The sequence below is a fragment of the Artibeus jamaicensis genome, unplaced genomic scaffold, assembly GCF_021234435.1.
Source record: "Artibeus jamaicensis isolate MK-2021 breed Jamaican fruit bat unplaced genomic scaffold, CSHL_Jam_final contig_851, whole genome shotgun sequence".
Lineage (NCBI taxonomy): Eukaryota > Metazoa > Chordata > Mammalia > Chiroptera > Phyllostomidae > Artibeus > Artibeus jamaicensis.
In genome coordinates this window covers 6,285,167-6,308,713 of record NW_026521986.1, presented here as the reverse complement: position 1 = coordinate 6,308,713, position 23,547 = coordinate 6,285,167, and the positions used below count along the sequence as shown (strand labels likewise).

The following is a 23,547-nucleotide window of genomic DNA, read 5'->3' as shown; positions in this document are numbered from 1 at the left end:
AGGGAAAAAGCATGTGGTCATGAGGTCAGACTATAAATTCCCTGGATGATGAGAAAAGCTGGGCAGTGACCAGGAGACCCAGAATCACAAGGCTCTCTTTCCTGGATAAGAGGACCAGAAATGAATGTAGAGACCCCGCAGGGAAGAATGAAAAGCAAAATGGGCAGTGAGAGCAAACAGGGTGCGGTCCAGGGGGGACTGTGAGTAGGCACCACTTGACAGTGACATAGAAGAGCCATCACACTGCATTTGAGTGCATTCTGGTCCCAAAGCCCGTTCCCAGCCATGACTGTGTGTGATCAGACCCTCACAGAGACAGCTCAGGTATCAACTACCCACAAGCCCCTGGGCAGAGCCAACCCTTCCTTCCTCTCCACTAAGCATCACCTCACGGAAAAAGACTCGCCCCAAAGCCAAGATCAGAACTCAGGTCTTCAAACTCATTCTGGAAGACACTGTCTGCTGGGGAAGTGGAGGCTTACAGAAAGAGGCACAGGCAGAGGGCAGCCAAACCCTCCGGACAGGTGCCCACGGCCGCCCCATCCTGTAATGCCCTGTCTCCAGTTGCCCCACTGTGACCTCTTCCATCTCTCAGCATGAACCAATCCAGTCAATCATCAATCAGCAAATCAATCTTCTAGAAAACCATTTCAAATACCAGGCCTGTGAAGCCCCCTTCGACAAGGTCAGCTAGGACCTTTCCTTTCGAAGAGCCCAAGAAGATGCTCAGACACACACCTCTAAGAGCCTGGGGGCAGAAGAGGAAGGAAGATCTGGTATTCTGTTTTGTTTGTAGAACTTTCTCTAAGTGAAACATAAGCCATCCCTGTTAGGTGTCTACCCCGCCCCCACGAGGACCATCCCTGAGAAGCCCCAGGCAGGAGGCAGGCAGGCTGCAGCAGGCCCCGAGGGTGCCCAGCACAGTTGACACCACAAGACTGCACCCTACTCGTCCCCACTGGGCCTCAGGCACCACGCCCACAGTCTGACCCACACCCCTGCCTCCAAGAAGAAAATGACACCACCAAAACCCACAACTGCTCCCCTCTCCAATTCTGTCCCCAGGCCTCTCACCACTGAGGCGGCAGGACATAGCTGCCCCCACCAATCTCAGAAAAAAGGTCTCACAGAGGCAGGCACTCACCTCCTAAAGGACCTCTGCTTCTCTGGTCCCGAGGAATCCCCAGGACTCAGCGACACTCCCTGCTGGCCCGCCCTCCTCCACCAGTGGGCTGAGAAGGCAGGAGAGGGAAGGGGCACTTGCTGGTGAGCCCTCTGTGCCGGCCGGTGCTCTGGAGGCTTTCCAGAAAACAGTTCAGTTCAGGGCGGCTGGGTCCAGGTGCGGAGGAGGCTGATGTCATCCTCTCGCCCCACACCCAAGTGGAAGCCTGACGCGCCACACCTGCTCTAGAGGCAGACGGGAAAGAAGCGAGGGGGTGTCCCCCGAAGGCAACCTCTCCAAAGCGCACGGGCCACGTAGGGGAAAGGAAGTTCACCCGGTACCTGCACCCGGGCCACGTCCTTCCTCAGGGACTGCAGCCTGCCTCCTTGGGTCTTTCAACTACATTCTACGGGGTCCCCGGACAGCCTCTGACCTTCGCCAGGACCACCCCCTAACTCCACCATCAGAATCTCGTCAGAGAAGGTACCAGAAGGGAGCAATAGAGAAAAGGCACAACTTTTCCAAACAACGTTTTCAGCTTTTCCAGGGCAGAAACAACGGGAACCTCCACAGAGATCTCAGCTGCGCTCTCGCCTGCAGTTCAGCACAGCCACACACCATGCTGCTCCCCAACTCTGCGCCCAGAAGCCCACCCTCGCCTGCCGGTTCCCACGCACCCACCCCCCATGGGGTCAGGCGCTTCTCTCCACAGGCCCCTCAGCCAGCAGAGAGTGGGCAGAGCTGAGGTCACACCAGCAGGCGGCCACCTTTCACTGCAACCCCAGGCTTTCCCCAGGAGAATCCTGGAGAGGGCCTGGCTCTCTGCCCCTTTCACAAGCTGTTCCCTCTCTGGCCCCTCCTCTCCCTCCCCAGAGACTCAGGGGCCCTGAGCACCCCAGGAACAGACAAAGACAAGGGAAGGCTCCCCGGGGAGTGAATGTGAGTATGGTAACTGTCAGAGGCTGTGCAAACAGTGTGACCAGAGTTTCTGGGCCGCCCAAACCCTGGCCAGTTGGCTCGAGTTCATTTTCCCTCGTGAATTTGTGAGTTTCCCACTGCCCAAGAACTGCAGGGGGCCACCAAGCGTGGCTGGGTCTCCCAAGCAGGACTGCAGCTGCAGGGAAGGGAAAGGATGATAACTGCATTGAAGCCCTCTCATGTGAATTCTGGGCCTAAAGACTGAAGTCTAGAAACCCCCCTTGGCTGGGCCTTGGAAGGGAAGGAAAGGCCCTGGCATCCTGTTTCCACGGGAAGATCACTGGCCCGCACCTTACGGCTCCACCAGCGCACAGCCCCAGTATTTGCTCATGGCTCATGCCATCCCTCAAACCTGGACTAAGTCCCAGGCCCTCTTTCCCTACACAAATTTGATCAAACCACCTCTTTCAGAAAGACCTTCTCAACCATTTCCAATCCCCCCAACACACATCCTATTGTAGACTGAATAATGCCAACCCACCCCCCCAAGAATATAACATCTTAGTCCCTAGATTTAAGGAACCTGTGGGTGTTACCTTACATGGCAAGAGAGACTGCTTAAGCTAAGGATCCTGAGATGGGAAGGTTACCCTAGGTTATGGGGGTGGGGGGTGATGTAACTGAAAGGGTCCTGTAAGAGGGAGGCAGCAGGACTCCACAGTTGATGTGACAACAAAGCAGAGGGACAGAGAGAAATAGATAAAGACGCTACACTGCTGGCCTTGCACAGGGAGGGAGGGACTACAAGTCAGAGGACAAGGGCAGCCTCCGGAAGCTGGAAAGGATGAGGAAACAAACTGTCCCCCAGAGCCTCCAGAAGAAACACAGCCTGGGGACCCAGGCTACCTTCTGCCCGCCTTGCTGGAACATAATAAATGTCTTCAGCCACTGGGTTTGTGAAGTTCGTTACAACAGCCATAGGACACCGTCACTAAGTACTACTTTAAATTCTAATGGCCCTGAGTATTGTTTAAAACACTGGTCCTTGGGGTTTCGTACATGCAAGCTTTTCTTCTGGACTAAAGAGTAAAACCCAGTGGGCTGGGTCTTCCTTCTCGTCTTCTTCCTTCACCCCCACTAGGCAAAGCACACTCTAGGTGCTCAATACATACCTGCTGGAAGGGCTGCAGGACTGTGTCTGGAGCGGCTTGCCACTCCCTTAGATGAAAGATAAACAGTGGTCAAAGTCAAGGCCTGAGCCATTTCCTCCTAGACTAATGGGTTTCCACATCGGTCACTTACCAGCAAGTTTCCAGTCAGCCAAGAGGCACCCAGGAGTGGTGACTGCTTGTTCACCCCACCGGTCCGGTCCTACTGGGCCCCGAAGGCCTAGAGCACAAGCCCAGCTGCCCTGCTATGCCATATATTATATATTAAGTGACCGGCCACAAAAAACTGGGAGGGGGGAGGAAAGTGGCCAAGGGACTACTTCGGAGTTTGGAGAAGGAACTGCAATAACGTCCCTCTACAAATATGCCGGAAAAGCAGTCCAGCCAGACGTTCGCATAGACACGTACTAAAGGCAAACGAGAGCAATTACTGATGATTAGAAATGGCTACAGCTCACAGCCAGGGTACATCAACTTGGTCCCCAGCACTACTTGTCATTAAGCAGGGAAATGACACGATGTCCCCAAAGACGGAGTAGCCAAAATCAGTGCTGGAAGTCATAGACAGAGCCAGTGCTCCCAGAGGGCCCACCCCTCTCATCTCCAGGTCCCAAAGGCTCACGGGACCACTGCTCCCGATCGGCAATATTCAGGGACCCAGCCCTGCCAGTGAGCCATCTCCGTAGCCCCTCACCCCCACCCCTCACCCCCACGGCAGGGGCTGCCTGACCTGAGGCCTCTAGGCTGGGGGGGGGGGGGGTACAGAGCAAACAGAAGCCACACCTTCAGGAGCTGCAGCATTCACTACTTCATCAGGTTCAAAGGCACTGGAGCATCTCGGTGGGAAACAAGTGGGAACAGAGGGGCCGCATTAGGTCCCCCGGAGTTCTCGGCAGAGGAAGAGAGGATGCATACACAGCAGGGGTGTGCAGGGGGCCACGCAGCTGGACGAATGAGTGCACTGCAGGGACCCACAGGGTCTGGAGTCAAGCAGACCTGGCTCGAAACCCAGCTCCTCCACTTTACCGGCTGTGTGTGGCCTTGGGCAAGACTCACTTGATTTTTAAAAATATTTTTCTAATTTCTGAGAAAGGTTTTATTTATTTAGAGAGATGGGAAGAGAGGGAGACCAAGAAGGAGAGAAACATCTATCGGTTGGCTGCCTCTCACATACACCCAACCAACGGACCTGGACCGCGACCCGGGCATGTGCTTTGACCAGGAATTAAACTGGTGACCCTTCGGTTCACAGGATCTGTGCTCAATCCATTGAACCACACCAGCCAGGGCTTAATTTTTAGCGATTGATTTTGGGGGGGGGGGGGAGATATTGATTTGTTGTCCCACTTATTTCTGCACTCATTGGTTGCTTCTCGTAGGTGCCCTGACCGGAAAGTGAACCCACCAGGGCTAGTCAGATAACATTTTAAAGCTGCAATCACTTTTTCCTATTGCCACTTGAAAATCAGAAACATTTTCTGACCAACCGAGCTACCTGGCCAGAGTATGAGTCACTTGACCCTGCCTACCTTCAAGTTCCTCATCTATAAAATGAGCCTAGCAGTAATACCAGCCTCACTGATCTCCAAGATCAAGATGATAACAGTAAAGCTATTTGTACACAGCTGAGACACAGTAGGACCACCATAAATGGCAGCAATGATGATGATGGTGGAAAAATTATTATTTCTTCCACAAGCAACCAGGACAAAAGATTTTCTGATTTGTGCCTAAAATGTTGAACCTCATCTCAATTAATAAAGATATTTGTTAAATTAGGTTAAAAGCATAACCTAGTGCTCCCCACCAACCATCCACCATCCATGATCCCAACCATCCACCATCCATGTTCCCAACCATCCACCATCCATGTTCCCAACCATCCACCATCCATGTTCCCAACCATCCACCATCCATGATCCCAACCATCCACCATCCATGTTCCCAACCATCCACCATCCATGATCCCAACCATCCACCATCTATGATCTCAACATCGGTTTGGACCAAGCTCATATAAAGGCAAATATAAAGCAATTCAGCTGAAAAGAAAAAACAGTCTAACATCCATGCCCAACAGAAGGCCAAACCAGAAGATGAAGTAGAAATAATTCAGAGTCCTTTGCTGTAGCAGGCAAGACACAATCCTCGGGGTTCCACCGGGAGAGAGAGCAGGTCCTGCCAGGAGCGGGACAGGAGCAGGGCCATGGGCAACTACAGGCCTGAGCAGGAAAAGAATTTAAGGTAATGTCAGGTAGCAAAATCACAAGTAAGTGAACAATACAAACCATCCTTGACACTGGTCTGTGGGTTTTAAAGAAAAGACAAAAATCCAGCTTCAGGGTGGACATGCAGAGAGACAAGACATAAGACCAAGACACAAGGTACTGGGGAAAAGCCCTGGGGTTCACCCATTTTCTAAGTCCCAAGGGACATCAAATAGGGTGGAGCAGCAGACTGTGTGTGAGTGAGCCCAGGGACTCACGCAGCACCACTGGAAAGCAGTCCTAGCTGTGCTCCTACCTAGCAGGCTAGAAGGAGCAAGGCAGCGATTTGTGCCACGTGTCTGCCGTCTTTGGGGATAACACTACTGCTCTTCCTACCTGAGTTGAGAGCTCCAGAATTCACTGGGCAGGTATTGTTAAGCACTCACTTTGCACGAAGACACTGGGGCAGCCTTGTGGGAGATACAAAAATAAATCACACATGGAACCCTGCCCAGAGGTGATCTCCCATCAAGAGAAACAAAAGAAGTGCACTGATAACAAATGGAGGTAGAGAGTGGTGTTGTGAGCAGTTTGGGGGTTCCAGACTGCCTTCAGTCTGGGGCATCACTTCTGAGTATGACTAGGGAGGCTGAAAAAAGTAAGACGTTGCCCCTGTCATCGAAGAACTGAATTCTTGAGGAGAAACCAGCCCTGTAATAGATTACCCACAAAGCAGTGCCTTACATGCTGGTGCAAAAGTACGACTACATAAACTGTTAGAGTAGCTGGTATCACCTGGGAGGACAGGGCGGATTTAAAGGAGGTGGAGACATTTTAGCTGAGTCTCGAATGATGACTAAGCTTTTGCCAGGTGACGAGACCTCTGAGGACATCTGATGCAAAGGCAGCATCGTGGGGAAGTCGAGTCCCTCAAGGACCTGGACCACCCAAGGTCCTGGGCAGCTGGCAGCGAGTGGCCAGGCTGGAAGGCAGGCCAAGGACAGACTAAAGGAATTGGCAATGGTTTTATGGAGGAGGACGCACCTGAGCCAGGCCTGGAGGAACCACTACCAAGGCAGGTGGCACCAAAGCTCTGAGCCGAGGTGTGGGAACGTGCCTTAAAAAGATACAAACCGCCATGCGGGGCTATGGCGGCAGGTGTCCAGATAACCAGAATGTCCAAGAACCCAGAGGCCCAAGAAGGTGTTGACCATTCAGACGGTTTGGAGGAGAAAGAGAGAGGCCTAGGGAGTAGCTGCTAGAAAGAATGAAGCATATTAACAACCCCCGTGAAGGGGGACACAGGAAGAAGCCCCAGATAAATGTGAGGCTATGAAGCTACCTGGGAATCAGGTGCTTCTAAAAGCAGGATGAGAACAGCTACTCTAGAAAGCCGAGACACAGGACTTACTGGAAGGGAATCTCCCATTGAAACCTGGGGCCATTAGCTCCCCCTACCACTGGGGGAGGGGTCAGCACATACTGTTAGATTTAGGGAGCAAGGCTGCCATCGGGACAGCTCCCCCAGAGGCAATTTCCCCTCCAATTCCAAGCAGCAGCAACCAGAAAAGCATGTAAATGTAAAGTGGCGCCCTTTGGTGAAGCGCTTCAAGCTGTCAAACAGCTGTGGCCTTTCTCACTCCCGGGGCACTACACCAAGAAAAATGCTCCAAAGGACACCACTTCTTTGTCCTGGACACTGACCTTGGGCCTGGTGCCTGACCCAGAGAAGGTAGGAAAACGACTTCCAAGGCAGACCATAGAGACTCACATGCGAAAGTCAATTCTCAGAGGCAGCCAGCCCTTCAGACAGCAGGGCCTCCCACACTTCCCCGTGGGGAGCGCTGCCCCACAGAGCCCAGGAAGGCCCCTCTCCACCCTGCAGCACCTGCCCCACCCCCAGCCCCTCCGGTCCCTGCCTTTCCCAGGGGCCTCACCAGGGAGGCCCAGAAAACTCATCCAACCAGTTCCCAAGTGGGAGGAGAGGAGCTTCCTCCCTCAGCTGAGAGGCTACACAGCCCAGATCGTGGGCAGAAGGGCAGCTGTCACCAAACCCGTGTTCTGGAGCGCGGGGGTCCACATGGCATGGAGTGCTGGGCCCACGCAGCAGAGCGCCGCTCCCAGAAAAGCAAGGCCTTGATTCAAGGTTGAAAGACGTAGCCAAGCCAGGATCTGCCCTGGACCTCCCTGCTCCCATGGCCCAGAGCTCCAGAGGTGGTGGGCACTAGTGTAGTGAGAATTGCCCCCGCCTGGTGGCATCCATCGAGGACAGGACAGGGTTGGGGAGAACTTCCGTTCACCTGCTCCACCTGCCACTACTTGATTTTATCTAATATCCACCCTCTGTGGATTCTGGGAAAGGGAAAGTCCCGGACGAAGTAAATGATTAACCCTGCTTTTCCCGGTGCATGTGGGTGCATGTGTGCGTGCGTGCGTGCATGTGTAACAGTGTGCTGGGTCGCTCCAGGAAGGGCCCCTTCTCTAACCACCCAACTCTGAATGTCCCCTAGCAGAATCACTTGCAGTCCCCTTAAAAAGGACACAGGACACTCTTACCAAGCCAGGACGGACAAATCCACACTAGAAGAAGCCAGGCAGGATAAAGAGGACCAGCCGTCTTTCCTGCACCTGCACCTGCACCTGCAAGGACCTAGGTGTCTGAACGCCCAAGGGAGAAACCTACCTTTGGCCCCAAAGCCTGTGGCTGGCCAGGTTTCACCCAGCGGGGTGAGGTGGCAGGGGAGGGGTCTGGCAAGACTTGGAGTTGACAGAGTCCTAGTCACGTCCCACTTGCACCCCTGGCATGACCCCAGCTGGGTACCTACTGCTTTTCTCAAAAGGGCTCCCATCTGAGCACCGAGAGGGCCGTGTGGGACCGGGAAGCTGCATTCTTCCACTCGGGCACTGGCAGTCGAGCAGTTAACAGGCTTGGGGCGAGCAGAGAGCTGCCACCAACAGCCTGGGAATCACAGCGCCTGCGCCTCCTGCAAAACCTCTCCAATAAATGTCCTATTCAGAACCAGTTCTGCGTGTGGGTCATACTTTCTGCATTTCTATCATTCTTGATTCCTGGGAGGCCCCTAACAGAGGAAATGCAGCTTCCCGCTCCAATTTAGCAGGTCCCTACCGGGTGGGGACTGAGGCCAGGGCCAGGCAGGTGAGTACCACACCGCTGAGGACACGCAAACATCTGCAGCAATTAAACACCAGGCACACTAACAGCAGGAAGTCAACTACTGAACACACATAACAAAGCCAGATCATTCACCAGCGCCATAATACTCCATTTATGCAGCTCCTCCCCCACCGCAGGCCCACGGAGCTGGAGGACATTAACACTTCGGGCCTTACCAACAACCAGGGCTAGAGGGGAGGGGCAGGTGAGTATCAGGTATTATTATGTTACCTGCGTTACAGATTAGGAAACTGAGGCACAAGCAGCTCCCAAGATGCCAAAAGGGAATACCGTCAACTAGCATTTTACTTGGATGAACCAGGCACTGTGCTAAACACATTCTCTGTGTAATCTCCTCATAGCACCGCTATGATCAAGAGCTATTTGCTCACTTACCCAGGACTGGACAGTGAGGTAAGAGGGAAGTTCATGCCCCTACACCAGCTCCCTTAGGATGGAATAGAAAAGTGCCACCCACCGCCCCCTCATGGGAATGCCACTGGGCTAGTAACAACTGGCTCCTGAACAAGTGGCTGCACTGTGGGGCAACCTAAGAGGCCAAAACAGAGTCACCCAAACTCATAACTCACTCATATATGCCTCCACAAACCACTTTTGTGACCACCTAAGATGACCTGGCATAATGGTCAGCTACCATGGTTCCCCTTCTGGTCCCTCAACTTGAGATGTATGAAGGCTTTTGGTCTCCCTGGGAGTGGGTTGAGGTGGGCTTACCTATACACAGACTTGAGACCAGTTCAATAAAACACACACCCTAAAGGGGAAAAAAAGATGACCAGGAACAAGCACAGGGCTGCCTCTCTCCACCTGTGAGGTCTCACAGTAGGGGCACTAATCTGTACCGTGGCGCAGTGAGCGGCAGGAATTCGTGTTCTGTGAGTGCCCTGTCGGCTCACCTCATATACAGCCTCCTAACGGTAAGGAGGGCCAGACCGTCCTGGACTTCTGTACCCTGTCTTCCCCCAGGTCTTCAGCATACAAATCCCCCATAACCGATCTTGGCAGCTGTGGAAACACTAGCCGAAAGGAGGCTGAGGCACGCAGGATGAATGGTGTTTTCTGGGCTCTCGGGATGGGAGAGAAAGCCAGCGCCCATGGAGACACAGAAAAAGGTTCGGGAACTGGCGCCGAACCGTTCACCTCTTCTCCGCTGCCTGAAAGCTGCAGAAGTGGGGCTGAGAAGACTTCCTGTCCGAAACAGGACAACTCAAACCCACTCGCAGTCACTGGCAGTTTAAACCCTGTGCCAGGTGCTGAGGACGTAGCAATGAATAAGACAAACCTGGCTATCACAGAATTGATGCTCCAGCTGAGAAGAAGGCCACAAAAAGTGGACAAATAGCTTAGAGAGTGTGACGGGGGTCCGGGACTTAGGTAGGGAGGCCTGCGAAGGCCCTGGAAGACGGCTCTTAAGCAAAGAGAGATCCGTGTGATCAGCAGCAGCCAGGCACGCAAAGTTCTGGGGGAAGGGCCTTCCGACGATCTTTTCCCTACCCGACCTTGGCCACACACCCACACACGATTTGTCCTAGACCTCATCATCACCAGTAAGGGCAGACTTCCGAAATACTTAGTTTTGAAGCATCCTACTCCTTACCACCACGGAAGAGGACCTCAGTGTAAAAAATTACAAACCTCACAGTGAAAAAAACCACCAGAAGAGAGTCAGAAGACAGAACAATCGGTATTCCAAGAGCTAGAAATACAAGAAAAATCTAAAAATATATATATTTTCTAAAGTCCCAAACGGACATGAAATATACATTATTAAAATTTAAAACCCAATAGGCAAGTTAGTGAAATGGGGAAGAAGTGGAGGAAATCATCCTGAGATAGAAACTATCAAGAGACACAGAGGTTCACAGAATTCCACAATAAAAAGGAAAGAATGCAGAAGGGCAATGTTCAAAGACAGAACGTATATGAATTTTCCAGAACGAAAGATGGGCTCATCCTTAGATCGAGGGCTCACCCAATCTGAGGGCAAGCCCACCCTCAGGGTTCAAAGTTCACATTCGGTCATGCCATGCACTGTATAAATGCAGAACATTAAAAATGAAAAAGAACACTGCCCAATGGGGCTCGGGTGGTTCCTCCCCAAACCAGAAGGTTGCCGGTTCAATTCCCAGTCAGGGCACAATGCCTAGGTTGTGGGTTCAATCCCGGATCCCAGATCCCTGGTCCAGGCACCAATGGGAAGCAACACTTCGATGCTTCTCTCACTCCCTCCCTTCCTCTCTCCTTTCCCCTCTAAAAGCAATGAAATAAAAGTCTTCAGGTGAGGAGATATATATATATATATATATATATATCTTAAAGGATTATAAGGAAATAACATGAACAATTATATGCTAATGAGGTAGAGAACTTAGATGAAATAGACAAGTTCCTAGAATGACACAAACCAATGGCTGACTCAGGAAGAAATGAAAAATCTGAAGAAACTTGTTAACAAGAAACTGAATTAATCATTTTTAAACTTCCAATAAAAAAAAGCCCATGATTAGAAGACTTCACTGGTGAGTTCTACTACACATTTAAAGAAAAATTAATAATTCTTCCCAATTCTTCCCAAAAATAGAAGAGGGAAGAACACTTCCCAACACATTCTATGAAGCTATATTATCCTGATATCAAAGTCAGATGAGACATCACAAGGAAAAAAAGCTGCAGTCCAATCAATATCCTTTATAAATATGGCAGGAAAAAAACCTCAAGAAAACACTAACAAATTGAATCTGGCCACATATTCTTTTAAAAGAGTATACAGGATGACTATGTGGATTTATCCCAGAAATACAAGATGTGGGTTAACACCTGAAAGTCAATTAATATAATTCTAGGTTATCAATAAAGTACAAAACTACCTGGTCGTTTCAACAGACCCCCCCCCAAAACACTGAGAAAATCAAGCGCCCTTCCATGAGAAACACCACACCAACTAGGAATAGAAAGGAACATCCCGGACCTTAGATAGAGGATCTACACACAAAAAAAACCCACAGGCTATTTCACACCTAATGGAAAAAGTGGAATGCTTTCTCCTAAGACTAGGAACAAAGCGAGGATGTTCCCTTTCTTGACACTTCTATTCAACACTGTACTGAAATTCTAGCCAGGGCAATCAGGCAAGAAAAAGACATCCGGATTGAAAAGGGAAAAGTAAAATTCTCTCTCTTCACAGATGACATGATCTTACATATACAGAAGATCCTAAGGAATCCACTACAAACTACAAACTATTAGAACTCACAAGAGGTCAGCAAGATGGCATGATGCAAGATCAATATGAAAAAATCAAGTCTGTTTTTATGTACTAGCAGTGAACAATCCAAAAATAAATTTAAGAAACAAAACAACCCCAAAAGTATTTTATGCAGCAAAAAGCATAAAATACTTTGAAATATATTTAATAAGAGAAATGTAAGATGTGCTGGAAACCACAAAACACTGCTAAAAGAAATTAAAGACCTAATGAATGAAACGGTATCCCATGTTCATGGATCAGGACAGTTAACATTCTTCAGTGTGGCAATACTTGCCAAACTGAACTACAGACTCATTCAAAATTCCAGGTGGCATTATTGTAGAAATTGACAGGATGATCCTAAAATCTGTCCAGAAATACAGGGAATCAAGAATAGGCAAAACAATCATGAAAAAGATTTTCTGTGTTTTGAAGGGCACTATCAAGTATCAGGCGTATTGTGATTGTTTTGTAGTGTATACAAATATTGAATCATTGTGTTGTATACCAGAAACTAATATGCAGTATAGCCCCCCCCCCCTTATACGTTCCACAACTCCCAGGGGATGCCTGAAGCCACAGGTAGTACTGCACCCTATGTATGCTATGCTTCTTCCTATATATATACATAAAGAAAATAGTCACAGCAGACTACATGTTGTATGAACTCATTTAGGTGAAATGTCCAGAAGAGCCAAATCCACAGAGATAGAAAATTGGGTAGTGGTTGCCTAGGGCCAATGGGTACACAATTTTTTAAATTTTTTAATAAAAATATTTTCAGATAAGATAGTGGTGATGGTTGCAGAACTCTGTGAATATGCTAAGAACCAGTAACTATACACTTTACATAGTTGAATTTTAAATATGTAAAACATACCTCAAAACACTAATAAATCAGTCAGATCTTAAAAGTAACAAGTCAGTAAGAAAAGCATAGAGTATGCAATAACTACTACTGGAAAAATTGGCCAGTCCTCTGGGGGGAAAAAATAAAATCAGTTCCATCTTTCCAGGCTGAGTGGTTCTCACCATGGGCTGAACATAAACACCGCCTGGCATATGTCATAACCATGCCTCAATCCAACCCCCAAATATTCCTGTTTTATTGGTCTGATCTGAGATGAGGCTCAGACATCAGCACTTTTTCAGGAGCTCCTCTTGACCTTTAACGTGTAGTCAGGCTTGAGAACCAGTGCTGTGTGTATTTTAAAAGATAAACAGTACACACACACACACACACACGCATTCCAGGTGAATTTAAAATGTAAGGATAGGAAGCAACACTTAACTTTAAAACAACATATTAAAATGTAGATTTATAAAATTAGACTTGGAAAGGATTTCTTGAACAAGACACAGTAAGTCCAAACAAAAGATTAGTAAATCTGACATTAAAATTAAACATCCCTTGAAAAATGACATTAATAAAGGTAAGACAATTCAGAGCTATATATAATAAATATGACCCGCAAAAGACAGTTATTAAATATATATATTTTTTTCATTCCTAAAAATCAACAAGAGAAAGACAATGGCAATTCAAATGGAAAAAATACACAAGAACCTATAACATGGTACAGGGTGGGGGGGTGGGGAGCTAGGGACCATAAGTGGGAAACTTTTTGCTGTATTCCCTTTCGGGGTGTGGATCGTGGATGTATTACCTAGTTTAAAAAAAATTTTTTTTTATTGTTAAGGGCAAAGGGTCACAGAAGAAAACAAACATGATTGGCCAATAAACATGAAAAGTACCCATCCCTTCCTGTAATCAGAGGGCTAATTTTAAAAACAAATTTATAAAATAAATTTTAAATACCATCTCATATTTACTAGATTAAAAGATATAATCCAAATGTTACTGAAACAGGAGCTCTCATGTTCCCAGGAAAAATATACATTGGCTTTGTATATTGGTAAATATACATTGGTTATGAATGATTCAGGGGCATTATTTGGGGCAGCAGCATCTTAAAAAGCACAGAGAAGATTGGCACATGAGTGTTGTGTACAGTATTATTTATAGTGGTGTGAAAATAGGAACAAACCTAAGTGTCCATGAATAAGAAAACTGTGATTTAATTACACAATACATACCAATAGATAGTTAAATAAATAATCTAGATGTAAATATATCAACATGGATAAATCTAGACACTATTGTTAAATAAAAAATGCAAGTTCAAGAAGAATGCATCTAACATGTCAAAACTAAATAAGGTAACATATAAATTACCTACATATCACAATAATGAGTTAAAAAACATGCATAAGAATGCTAATCACCACATTCAGAAGAATGTAACTTCTGGGAAGGGAAAGAAGAGAAGGGGATTAGGAGAAAAACACAGGAAGCTTCAAATGTCACTTTCTATCTCCACAATAAAAGAGAAGTAGACATGGTAAAATCACCATCTGCCGGATCTGGATGGGGGGCACATGGTGGGAGAGGTTCCTACGCAGGGGCCAGCCCCTGTCACCCTGGGGACGGGCGGGGACAACCAGAGCCAAGACTGCACAGCACAGCATCTTTCAGCAGCATCCAGACCCAAAACAAAGGAACAAAGCTCTTCATGGAAAGAGAGGCCTGGGATTTTTTGAAACTGCAGCTCCTCCCTGTCATTTTCTGGCCTCAGAAAGTGCTGTGTGGCACTCAGGCAGGTGCTTAAAATGTCTGTGTATTGAAAGCTTTCTTGTTTCCACTAGGGCAAATGCCCTTGGGAAGAACTGGCAGTCTGCTTGGGTGTAGCCGAATTAAGGCGGACCCATCCTGGCTCTACTGTTAACACAGTAAAACCTTGGCTTGCTGCACAGAGAGCTGCCCCAAAAGCCCCACTTGCAAGAGAGTGAGGAGTTTCAAAACAGTCTGGGTCCCTACAGAGCTGGGAGCACATGCTCCAGAGTCACTCAGAAGTTCAACTCATCCCCAAGTCTTAGCTGAGGGACTCTGGACAAGCAACGAACCTTGTGAGTTTCCTTAACTGTGGGTGGGGCCACACCACTTATTCGGCCTTGTTGAGAAAATGATATTACTTAAGTATCAACATTTTTTAAATTTTAGTCCATCTGATTGGGAATCTTCTAAGATTTGACTGATTGATTATTGTTTAGAGAAATGGGAAGGGAGGGAGAGAGGGAAAGAGAATCATACATGTGTGTGAGATACATTGATCAGTTGCCTCTCACACGCCCCCAGTGGGGGACTTGCCCCACAACCCAGGCATCTGCCCTGAGTGGGAATCGAACCCGCAACCTTTTGGTTTGCAGGCCAGCACTCAATCTACTGAGTCACATCAGCCACGGTGGGAATCTTTTAAAAACATGCTATTCAGTTCCTTCCTAAACCGAGTCAACAGAACATAATATAACATTTTCTTGATGACTTGGGGTCACAATTACCAGCAAACATCAACAATTTTCTTTAGTTTTTTAAATTAAGTGCATTTGGTGACATTGGTTAAAAAGATTATATAAGTTCCAAGTGTACTTTTCTAGGATGCATTATCTGTATACTGCACTGTGTGCCCACCACCCAGAGCCAACTCATCCTCCATCAGTCATCATGCATTTGGCCCCCTTTACTCTTTACTACCCCCACCCCCCTTCCCACCAGTAACCACCATACTACTGTCTGTGTCTATGAGTTTCAGTTTTATATCCTGCATATGAGTGAAACCATACGGTTGTTAGCTTTTTGTGACTTATCTTGCTTAGCATAATATCCTCAAGGTCCACCCATGTTGTTGCATCAATGATCAAAATGATTTCCTGCAAGGGCCCAAGTGTGCCAAGCCACTCCCCCTAAATAAAGGATTCCCGGCTTTTCACAGCCTTTTGATCTCGGTCAACTCTCCACTGCACTGTGGTCATTGTTCCTCTCAATGCCAGTCTCTTTACACTCTTTCTTTGCAGCTTCCTTTTGGTTGTGGGCTTGGAAATAGGATGACACAGCTTATACATAAAAATTAAACAGGGTCTGAGGGCACTGGTGTAAAAAAAAGGGGGGAGGGGACTTGAGTCCTGGCTGATCTGAGACCTACTTGGCTGCATGCACCTACCCTTGGCTGCTGGGTGGCCGGGGCCCAGAATAAGCGAGGAGAGATGTGATTTGATTTTACGGGACATATTATGGGGTGAACTCTATTCAAGACTACAAGCACACCCAACTGCCCACTTGCGGGCAAATGCAGGAGGCCCGGGTGGACTGGGCCCAAAGACCCCAGGCTCCCTTTCACTTTTCCAGGCTGGAGGAATACAGGTGTGCCTGCCCCTCCGCCAGAGCAGCTGACCACAGGTTACCTTCTTAGACTCTTATATCCTGGGCCCTTTCAGTCAGGAATAGAACATCAGTGAAGAGCATGAAAATTTCTTTAATTCCTATGGTTTTATCACATGGTTTTGTTATTAATAAATACTAAAAATTTATTATTCGACATATATTTACTGTAATACAGCAAGCACAGGAAATGTAGTAATGTGCAGAATAGGTAGATGTAGCTTAAATACTGGTTCGCTTTTCCTTTCCATAAACACTTGTCATCTATTACTCAAAAACTCTGATTTACATGCTTATACATACAGTCTCGCAGCCTGGATAGTAAATAACATGAGTGTTTTAAGAGCTCCCAGTGCCTGTAGAACCCATCTCTCCTCTCGGGCTCCTAATACAACAGTGAAGTTGACGTCCCTCCTCCTGCACCCTCTCTCATCCTCAACCAGGCTCCAGCAATAATCAGAGCAACTTCTAGAAGCCTCAGACTGTGTTTCCCAAAGGCTGCATGCACAGCCGCCATTGCCGCTACTGGTCCTCCTCTACTGTTGCTCAGGTCCTATGTCCAGCCTGAGTCAGCTCGGCCCGGTAGGGAGGTTTAAGAGTCCTTTAAAAAAAACAAACATTCTTTGAGCTTAAACCAAGGCTCCCTCCCCAGAGGGCAGCAAGAGGCCTACAAAAAGCCCCTCTCTCCCTTAGTGCATTCCCATGTGGCGACATGCCCCAGGGGCTGGGCTTGACTGCCACCCACTGCCTTCCTCCCCCTAACTTTGTGGAGCAAAAGCTGGAGTAGCTGAAACCACCAAGCCCAGATTCCTCTCAGGACAGGACGCCAGTGCAAGCTCAGCACGCCCTGATCACTTGTACTACTGTTCTGGTTGCTCCGTGGGAACAAAGAGGAATCAAGCAGAGTTCCTGCCCTCAGAGAGCTTTCGACCAAAATAAGAACACAGTGGAGACCCAGCTGACAGGCCAGGCTTTACCCCTGAGAGGCCAACCCCCAAACAGGCTGCCGGCATCTCTAGATGCACCTCCTTACAATCACAAGCTAATCAACTCCGTCTTATTTTCTCTGCTGTGACAAAAGTGTCTGGGGCTGTTGAGAGCCCTCTCTGCAACTTCCTCTGAGGCCAGATTCTATCTAGCTTTAGCTGCCTCCACACACCATCGGATTGGCCCTGAAAGTTCCTTCACCACAGGGCCTGCCTGGCTGGCCTGCAGAGTGCAGCGGGGCGGGGGGGGGCACTCCAGGGAGTGGCCTGGTGATGACCACTTCCCTGGGCCCCACCCTCCACTGCCCAGCCAGGGCAGTGCCCCCAGGAAACCGCTCACTGCAGCTTTAGATGAGCTCCTCCCTTTCGAGGTCACACCTCCAGCTGAGAGGGGAAGCAGTTGACAGCTGCTCAGAGTTGAGCAGAGCTAGACTCTGTAGACCCGGACCCTTCCTACAACTTTTTTCGAGGCTGCCTCTGAGCCTTCATCAGAATCCTCTAGCCACCGCCACAGGCTCCCTGGAGCAGCTTCCTCCGGCCATCTGCCCAGCTCTCCAGCCCCTCCCTCATCCTCCCACCCCCTTCTCCCCCTCACTGTCCGCACACTTATCTAATAGACACTGGAGATGGGGGCAGAGTGGTGGATAGCCTTCTCACTGTGAGGCAGAGTGGAGAGGCCAGACACTAAGGTGTGATTCAGCAGGGCTTGTTGGAAACAGGGAATTCCAGAGCGAGAGAGGGTCGGGCTGCCCACAGCCCCGCCAGTCACCAGGGGAAGGAGCACACACCTGCATGTCCCCCATTTTCAACTACCAGGAGTCTAAGGTCATGGAGAAAAACTAAACAGAAAGTCTGTAATAACTAGGATTTCTATTTTCACCTCCCTCTAATTGCCCATTCCTGCCTAAGAAATTGAAATAGAAACTTCCCATACACAGTCCTTAGCATTAAATATCTTAGGCTACCTCTACAGAATTTGGAGAAATAACTAGACTATCATTTGTTGAACACCTGTATAGGCTGTGCTAGCGTTTAACATACATCATCTGTCTCCTTGCTCATTTTCACAATTCCATACGTGGTAAGTATGATGACCAACTTCATTTTACATGCGGGAAAGACAGGCACGAAGGACTGTAGCACCACAACTAGTAAGCTGCCAGGCTTGGACTGGAACCCCAGTGCGTCCAGTTTGCAGTGTGTAGCCTGAACAAGGTTTCGAGAAAAGGAAATCAGAGATGAGGGGAAATGTCTCCTTCAGGCAATTCCCTCAAAAACTCCTTCCTCTGGTCGCTCCCCAGACAACCCCACCTAAAACACCATCTCATCCCTTCCATGATTCACATCCACCTTCCCTCTTATCTTTTTCTGCTTATCACTAAAGTGCTTTCTATTTCAATTATTTACCCTGCTGTCAGCTTCTCTCACTAGAACTCAACTCCATAGGTCAATGATTGTTGTGTGTGTGTGTGTGTGTGTATTGTTCACTACTGTGTCTCCTCTGCCTCTGCCTAGCACTCATATATAGTAAAACTGTCGAATGAATGAATGATTTAAAATAGAACAGGCAGGAGTATAGGAAAAAATAAAGGATAATCCACCCATTCAGGGGAACAAAGGGGATGAGAAAAGACAGTGAGAAAACCTGGCCAGAGGCAAGCTGGGGGCCCCAAACTGAGCCATGCTGGAGTAAATGAGGGTCTGCCAGGTCCTCTGCACTCCAGTACAACCTCCCTGGTAGCCAGTGATTTCCAGCTGCCAGGGCCCCAGCCTGAGGGCTTCTGCTGGGGAGGGCAGGCCGGAACAAAGGCCTATGGACCTGCAGCTGGGCTGAGAGGGGGAACAGAGCAGCGGGCTGAGCCGGAGGGGCAGCCTGGGATGGGGGAGGGGGGCAAATGAGGAGCTGAAAACAGCTCTCAGTGCAGCTGCAAAGGCAACACACTCCCAAAGCCCAGAGGCCCCTCAACCCTTAACACAGCAGAAAATAGTTCAGATGGCTCCACAGTTAACCTCCCTAGCCAGCTCCAGCCTGGGCTTGCAGCAACCCTCCACGTTGGGAGCCAGAGCCTGCACAAGGCTCCGAGAGGGAGGTAGAAGTCAAGGGGTGAGCCACACACTGGAACACGGTCCTTTCCCCCTCCAACCCGTCCTCCCTCAGGCCATGGCCTTTGGCCTCCTCCAGTGTAAACACAGTGACCCTGGGATTTTGTAAGGCAAATGTTTACTCGAGCTGAGAGACTACAGGCCAGGGGTGTAAACTTTCACCGTTGGCTCCTGGTATCTACCCTTCCTTGTGGCACATGTGAGACGAACCCAGGAAATTATAAAGCTCTAGAGGGCCCCTCGGAGCCAGAGCTGAGCCCTTTATTTTGTATGGGAGTTTATGGAGCACTTGCCACACAGGTGGCTCACCGCAACCTCTATGAGGAAGAGCAGGCATGTACCCTACTTTACTCATGTGAAAACTGAGTCAGAAAAGGTATGTGACCTGCCTAGGTCATGGGGGAAAAGTATGGATTAGACAGTGGAGAGATCTGAGTGCTGGTCCGGGTTTGGCCACCAGGGACCAGGTTCAAATCACCTCACGAAACAGGGCTCTGCTGCCTTCATGTAAGTGGAATAGGCTAGTCTGAGATGCCTTCCAGCCCAAGAGACTCTACCAACCTTGGATGCCATGCAGTAGAGCCAGATCTAAATCTCAGGCCACATCCTGTGCTGGGCACCCAAGCTGGGGCTCTTCCCACTCTCCTGCTGCTACACTTTGAATACAGGCCCTCAAGCTCTTTTGTAAACCCCTCTCTGTTTCTAGGATTAGGTTTGCCCCACCCCCAGAACAAGGTACCCAGGTAGCCCACAGAGTGTCCAACCCTCCCCTTAAAGGAGCAGAGGCAGCAAAAGTATTATCAGCATCTATAGAAGGAGGAGATGCAGCGTCCCAGGGCAGCAGTAAATGGGGTGAATAACAGAGAAGAGGTACACCTTTTGGTTCTTACTTCCTAGTTTTTCCGCTGGGGATGGTTGAGGTGAGGTACTCCCAGCTAAGTCACGCAGATTCCACCCCCAGGACAGCAGAGGAGGGGCTGGAAAGGCACTTTCCGGAGGGGAAGCAGGTGATTTGCTCAGCAGGGAGCCCTCTGGGGGCAGTCACTACTCTCCCTGCTTATTTCTTGAACAAGGTCGGTGTGATTGGGCTGCATGCCGGGGCAGGGCTGGAGAGACTGGGAACCCCCAACCCCCGGATTCCCTGTCGGGTGTTGCGGTCTGGATCGCCTCCTGGGGGCCCCAGAGCAGAGGCCAGGCCCCATTATTTGCCAAAGTTTAACAAGTGTGTTTAGAGACAGAACAACAGCCGTTAACACCGCCCCCCGCCCCCCAGCCTCGGGGCCACACTAATCCAGCCTCCCACCATTATATTTCACAGTCCGTTCTTCCGTTGTTGTTTTTTTGTTTTTGTTTGTTTGTTTTGCAAAAGCCCTCCAAAGAATAAAAGTAGGTATCTAAAATTTTCTTTAACTTTCAAGTTTGCACTCGTTATCCTAGCTTTCTGAACCAACGGGCTGAGAATATGGAGCAAATGAGCCAAACCGATTTGAGGAGTGGGCGAGGTCAAGGTAGACGATGGCAGGCAGAGGCCTCAGTAATTTCCGCTCCCGGACACCCCGCTTGTGGCTCCGCTCTAATCCCTCCACCGGCATGAGCTGAGATCCCAAGAGCCAGTACCGTGTGGCACAATCCGGAACAGGCTGCTGGCGCCTCCCAGGCTCCCAGGACCAGAGGCTCAGGACCTTCCCCTGCCCGCCGGGCCCACAGTCCGGGGCCAGAACCGAACCTCAGGGGAGAGAGCGCGCAGTGGGGTGGGTGGGCGCAGCCTCGCGGGCTTCGCGGGTTTCAAACTGAGCCTCTCGGGAGCCACCCAGCGCGGTCACTCCTATTGTTTCCGGGGTGGGGGCTGAAGGACAGAAAACGTCTCCGTGCCCGAGCCTCGGGCTCTCCAGCCCTGGGCCCGGAGGGTCGCCTGGGAGGAGCCACCGCAGCCCCGGGCCCTCCTCGGCCGCGCGGAGTCCTCACCCCGCAGGGGGCTAGGCTGGTGTCCCCGGAAGGTGGGGGCGTCGGAGCGCCTCTGGGCACTGCCGCTCCGCCCGCTGCACGGGCAGAGGGCGAGGGGAGAACCAAAGGGCACTCACCGAGCGGTGGCCGCCCGCCGGGTCCGGCACGCACGGCGCGCGAGGCTTCCCAGGTGCGGCGGCGGCGGCGACGCGGGCGCAAGTTTGAAAGTCGCTCTCGGAAGGGGCTGAGGCTGCCGGCTGCTCCCGCCCACTGCCAGCCCTTTGGCGGCCGGGGACGCAGCCAGGGACCCGGTTAACAGCGAGCGCGGCCCCCGCAGACCCCCAGCCCGCGCGCAGCTTCCCAGAGCCCGGCAGGAAGTTGGGGCTGAGCCCGGGCTGCGGCGGGAGGGAGGAGAGAGGGAGGGACGGAGCAGGAATTTTTCCAGTGGGTGGAGACTCGGGCCGCTGCTGGAATCCAGCAATTGGCGACTCCAAGGGGGCCTGGGAAGCTTCCCAGCGCGGCGAGCTGTAGCCCGGGGTAGAGGCTGCAGGGGCGGCGGAGCTCTAGCGCGGCAGATGATTAACGCCCGCAGGTGGGGCGGGCGCGGAGCCCCACCGTTTGGGTCCCGAAGAGCGCCGGCCACTCCGGGGCAGCCTAGATGCTCCAAGATACAAAGACGCACATGGTGGAGGTCAACCGGTTGTCACATCTTCGTATCACCACCGCCTCCCGAGAGGGCTCCAGACAGCCCAAACGTCCCCCATTGGACGTACAGGAAAGGGTCCTTCTCAAGTGAGGTACTTGTTGGGATCCGATTTGGGGGTCCTGAACCCACCAGACCAGGTCACCTAGGCTCTTGTGAGTCAGGGAGGCGCGTCTTGAAATCCTCACCAAGATTCGGTTCCCGTGACTCTTTACAGATGTAAATCCAAGCCTGTGAGAAGCTGACAAGAGATGAAGCCGATTACTTGGAGGGAGTCCACCAAGAGACTGTTAGGTGAGGGAAAAAGATGCGGAAATCCATGGTAGAGGGGACCCCCATTTTTGTAAAACGGACAGACCCATCTGCCTTTGTGTGTAACCATTTGGGCACAGAAAGATACACACCTGGAAGTGGGGGGAGGGGACGGGGCAGACTGGATTTTGAGCAAGAGCATACATTTAAAAACCCGAAATAATTCATCATTGAAGTCCTGGAAAAAAGACGCTGCCCCAGCCCAAGACGTGAGAAGCCCCAGTGGTTAGGCGTTATTACTAAGTTTGAAGAAGGAGGAAAGAGACACTGATAATAGAGCCATTGGGTACTTTTGATACCGGGATATAGACTACTGTGTGCAGTAAATGACGCTTAAAAAATTGTCTTTAAAAACAAATACCCCCCTCCTCAAAAGACACTGCCCCAGGTGATTTACGGGGAAGGTAGGGGAGGGGCGGATGAGGAAGGAAATGGCTTTCAGGTGACTTTGAAACAGGATCCTGGCGGAGGGTAAAGACTTCGGGGCTCCAGGCTTGTGACCGCGGGGGAGGAGGTGCGCGCTGGGTCTGGCCAGCCGGGGACGCAGAACCCACATTCCTCAGGGAGGGAGGGTCTGCTCCAGCCTGGCTGGGCCCCGCACGGGCTGGCTGGGAAGGTGAAAAGCGAGATTGCGCAAGGGGGGGGGGGGGGAGAGGCCCCACCCCTTTCCGCCTTTCAGAGGGAAGTCCATCTTCAGGCTTCCGTCTTTCTTCGATCCTGCGTTCTGCTCTGCTCACCTGAATCCTTTCAATACCTTCCTGCCCACCTCATATTCTAGCTTCCAACGAAGGCTCCTGGTTTAACTAAGCCATGAGCTCACCCCTTACTCCTCCGCCAGAGCAGGTAATAGTAAGTAATATGACAGTAGTAATTACTCATTTAGCGAATGCTTACCACTTGTAGGTGCTATACGATTTACATTGTCTCCCTTCGTCCTCACAGCCGCCTACTGAGCGACAGATAGGGTAACCGAGGGTGGCAACTTGGCCAGGCTTGCATAACCAGCAGGGGTGCTTGACAGAACCCCAGGTAGTTCCCACACTGAGTTCTTCCTATGTGCTAGTAGCCTTATTCATTTCTAGAGAGAGGGGAAGGGCAAGAGGAAGAGAAGGAGAGAAAAATGAATAGGTTGCCTCTTGCACACCCCCAACCTGGGACTTGGCTCACAGCTCAGGCACGTGCCCTGACTAGGAATCAACCCGGCCAGCTGCCCGTTTGCAGGCCGCTGCTCAACCCACTGAGGAAGGGCAGCCAGGGCTATTCTAAGCCCTTTAAACAAACAGTTGCAGTCAGAGAAGAAACTGAGGCAGGGGGCCACACTAGT

The 23,547-nt window shown here is 50.3% G+C and overlaps 1 protein-coding gene across 9 annotated transcripts in view; it reads right to left on the bottom strand.

Moving 5' to 3' along the window:
- The window catches only part of PLEKHG3 (pleckstrin homology and RhoGEF domain containing G3), a 39,959-nt gene extending 18,338 nt beyond the window's left edge, over nucleotides 1-21,621 (bottom strand). For 3 of the 9 annotated variants that reach the window (XM_053673273.1, XM_053673277.1, XM_053673275.1), the window contains exon 1: nucleotides 1,145-7,340. The gene's annotated coding sequence lies outside the window, so the exon portion shown is untranslated. Of the gene's footprint in view, nucleotides 1-1,144; nucleotides 7,341-21,345 lie in introns of those variants that run through there. The other 6 variants (XM_053673278.1, XM_053673279.1, XM_053673280.1 and 3 more) reach the window with 4 other exon arrangements.
- Between the last annotated feature and the right edge of the window lie 1,926 nt (nucleotides 21,622-23,547).